At 35.9% G+C, this 4,196-nt stretch overlaps 2 non-coding genes across 2 annotated transcripts; both read right to left on the bottom strand.

The window, feature by feature from the left end:
- Positions 1-982: 982 nt before the first annotated feature.
- On the bottom strand, positions 983-1,052 carry LOC149821062 (small nucleolar RNA Z267). The gene has a single exon (XR_016426895.1). It is a non-coding gene; the product is annotated as a small nucleolar RNA Z267 (small nucleolar RNA).
- Positions 1,053-2,418: 1,366 nt separating this feature from the next.
- LOC149821061 (small nucleolar RNA Z267) lies at positions 2,419-2,489 on the bottom strand. The gene has a single exon (XR_016426894.1). It is a non-coding gene; the product is annotated as a small nucleolar RNA Z267 (small nucleolar RNA).
- Between the last annotated feature and the right edge of the window lie 1,707 nt (positions 2,490-4,196).

Raw genomic sequence — 4,196 nt, 5'->3', positions numbered from 1 at the left:
GTTTACAAATATGATTTTATCTTTATTTTGAATTTCAAAGCAATTTCTCAAAAACACTGATATGAATGAGTTTTTAATGCAATTTTTCACTGGATCGTACATAAAAATATATGTATAAGATGCAAAATATATGCATGATCATATAGTTAACTTATTGAATGTTTTTTATTTGGTGTCATAAAACTTTCCTTTTTCTTTCTTGGTGTTCTTTATATTTCATCTACTTTTGAAAAATAGTCATTTTAATAGCTTAATCTTTAAGAATTGAAGATTTTGTTTTACCAAGGACATAACAAATCTACACACAGTATTAGAGTTTTTGAACGATGATAGGTGTGATTGTTGCTACCCCTGAGGCAATTCTCAAGCCTATTTCTTTTTATATAAACATGATCAAGTTTCTTTTAAGTTTTGATCTTTTTCAGTTTATTGTAATCTTCTTCTGTTCTCTGAGAACTTTTATTTTCTCGGTGTAGTTTACAACTTGAGACAGGCATTTGATTTTCACTCCCTGTTACTCTAAATTTTTTGCCTTAATTAATGTCTGTAATGACTTTAACTGTACTTTGAGTAACTGTCATGAAGGCATTTGATTGGCTTAAAGGTCACCAATCTTTATTTTCTTTCCCATTATCTATTTTTGTTGTCACCTAACCCTTCAGGAACTCTTAACATCTATTTTTTAAGGGTCATTTGTTTCACCCAATTTACACATGAAAATGGGGGTTTACATATGAAACCCTCCATTTTAATACGTAGATGAAACAAACTTGCTAACAAAAAGAAAATGAGTGTTAGCATGTTTGTTTCATCTGCATATGAAAATGGAGGGTTTCATATGTAAACACTCATTTTCATGTGTAAATTGGGTGAAACAAATGACCCCTAAAAAATAGATGCTAAGAGTTCTTAGAAAGGTTAGGTGACAGAACATAAATAGATAATGAGAAAGAAAATAAAGATTGTTGAGCTTCAAGCCAATCAAATGCCTCAAATCAATTTTTTTTCATGGTAGTTACTCAAAGTACAGTTAAAGTCATCAGAGGCATTAATTAAGGCAAAAAATTTAGAAGAGTAACAAGGAATGAAAATCAAATGCCTATCTCAAGTTGTAAACCACACAAAGAAAATAAAAGTTCTCAGAGAACAAAAGATTACAATAAATTGAAAAAGATCAAAACTTAAAAAAAACTTAATCATGTTTATATGAAAATAATCACACCTATCATCATTCGAAAACTCGGATAATATGTGCAGATTTGTTATGTCCTTGGTAAAACAAAATCTCCAATTCTTAAAGATTGAGCTATTAAAATAACTTTTTCAAAAGTAGATGAAATATAAAGAACACCAAGAAAGAAAAAAGGAAAGTTTCATAACACCAAATAAAAAGCATTCAAGAAGTTAACTATATGACAATGACCAAGAAAAAACAAAAAAAAAACAAGATAACAAAGGATCTAAAGAGATAGATTAAGGCCAAACACATTCATTGCGGGGGTCATCATGGATATCCAGTAGGAGCTTCATAGCATTTTGGTGAAGTTAATGTTCATCAAAGATTAGAACTTCCAAAAGTGAACACTAGTCAAGAAAAGTAAATAGTAAGCAACACTGGTGTACAAATTCTTTCGACGAAAGACTACATCTGTTGAAATTCTCTTACTAATAGTTGAACATCTCAACAACCTTATGGAAAAATGAACCACTCAGTTTCAAAGTATGGAAATCACAGTCGAAGAGAAGGGTGCAGATGGGCTGAAATAACTTGATGTACCAAGAAGGATGGGCCCATATAACTTCAGGCCTGATCTTGAAAGCTAACTCAACAGGAAATCACTTGGACTGCAATCTTGATGCTGGCCTGGCACAACTTAAGCAAAGAATCCAAACCACCTCTACCCCATTATTGGAAAAGTTTTTCGATTGGGTTTCAACCTAAGCTTTAGTCCCATAAGCCTGTAATAGATACAAACCAACTACATCAATCAAATGTAGATCATAGCTTATTTGGGAGATATTGCTCCACCAGCATCAGGCCAAACTGACTAGCAAAAATTCAGAACTTCATGATGAGATATCTAACATAGGTATCACAAGTATCACCCCTACTCTGAGCAAGCCAAATGGGTCCTAACCAAAAGTTCAAATCTCCAATACTACTACACCCAAATGTTTCTACTCTAAACAACAGAAATTTAATCTTCACTCATCATGACTCAACTGCCAAAGAACAGAAAATAACATGATGATCATAGAAAAAGCTGAAACAACTAGACCACAATGGAAAAAACACAAGATTTTATTAATGCATAGGGGAGATTATCAGAAGATGGGCCTATCTACTTTACCACCCGTTTTAGAAACTCTCTGAACAAAACAGAATATTAGAAATTTAAGAAGAACAAAAGTGGTTACTGGGTGCCTCAGAATCAGTGTCTATTCATAGTGGTTACTCAGAGTATATTTAAAACCATCATAGGCACCAATCAAGGCCAATCATCCACCCCTCCAAAAAGGGGCACATAAAACCACCGTGGGTATAATACCAGGTCATTATCTTCAACCCAATGACTCTTTTTAGAGAGTTCAACCCAATAACTATATCAGAAGACCAATGGCTATTAATGGACTAATGAAAACAATCGAATGTATCACAAAATAGACTAAAAGGAGAAAAGATCAAACTTCAAAAGAATCTAACAGAGGACAATGTAAACTAACTGAATACAGTCAATCAAAAAACGAAACTCTTTAAATGTAGAAGCCCAAGTATACCTTTTTCACTATTGAAATGAAATAGATAAAATCAATCAAAAAAATAAAAAAGGGAACCCGATCACAATACCAAGAGATAGCAGGAAGGACGAATCAAACTAATCATCAATCAGTACAAAAAAAAAATGGAGAAAGTGTGGCGATTCTTTGGGAGTAAGGAGTAAGCTCACCGAGTTTTACACTGCCAAGACAGTGATTGTAAGTACGGCAAGTTGAGCCAGTGCCGCTAGGTCTCTAATCTTGAAGGCGGTTTCTTTATGTAAATATATAAAAAAAAGTAAAATAGGAAAGCGGTCTCGCGCTCTTTCTCTCTCTTTGGGTGGAGCCATGAGTCGTCGGGTGGCCTCCTCCTCTGCCTCTCCAACTTGTCTCCCTAAGCTCGTGAGCCTTAAGACGATGACAACAAGATGTTTATAAAAAAAATTCATTCTCCTGAAAAGAGAAAAAAGAGAATTCAAGAGTAGATTGTCACAAATTCCTTGATTATAATGAGATAGGTAATGAGCATTCGAGGCAAATGCAATTTGAAATGTACTTTGTCAGATATATTTAGCTCAGTGAGTGCTCTAGAAGGCCTCGGTTTTGTGCCATTTACGACTTCTAAGCCATCCCATTGCTTGCAGACCTTGGAGGGTGAGGTCTTCTTGATTTAGACATCTGAAATCAATGGGCTTAGTGATATCTAAAACTTGAAATCAGATGCCAACAGTTGGATGGCCGACCTGTTTGTAGTAAAATCCAATCATAACAATATGTGCTTGGATTCAGTTTCAGGTTTATTGTTGGGTTACCAATCTTAAACCTTTGTTATAACATCTGCACAACCATTTTCTTAAAGAGAAGAAAAGCATCTTCACTCACACTAAGGAGAGGAAACAAAGAGCAATAAGAGTGACATGCCCCCCAACGAAATAAGAGAGACAGAGAGAGAGAGAGAAGAAAAGAGTAGGAGCATAAAACAAGAAACAAGGCAAAAGATAGAGTAAGAGAAAAAAAAAGGAACGATGCAGAGCTCAATCACCAACATCATTCAAGCTTGGAAGCTTCGAGCGGCAGCTGAAGAAAGCCGTGGAGGAGGCGCTTCTCCAACCGGAGGTCTGCTCCCTCCTCCACTGGTCAAAGACAGAGAGAGAGATTGGGGATGCGACTTTTTTGTTTTCTTATTTCTCACCCAGCTTTTTATGGAAGCAGATCAGGTCATGCTGAACATGAGCCTTCGAATCAGCAGAGCAGAAACAGATGAACCTTGTTAGCACTCCCAAGATCACCAGAAAGAAACTGCCGACGCTCTCCAGGATGGAGCTAACCTTTGCTGCAAAATGCCTGGGCATTTCCACCTCCACACCAGAGAGAGAGAGAGAGGAGAACGAGAAACAAGAGAGAGACCAGAGATGGAGGGCTGGACCTGGAAAGGCAGC

The sequence above is a fragment of the Nuphar pumila genome, chromosome 12, assembly GCF_984573655.1.
Source record: "Nuphar pumila chromosome 12, dmNupPumi1.hap1.1, whole genome shotgun sequence".
Classification (NCBI taxonomy): Eukaryota; Viridiplantae; Streptophyta; class Magnoliopsida; order Nymphaeales; family Nymphaeaceae; genus Nuphar; species Nuphar pumila.
Note: the sequence above shows the minus strand (reverse complement) of the source record. Positions and strands in the feature narration are given on the sequence as shown.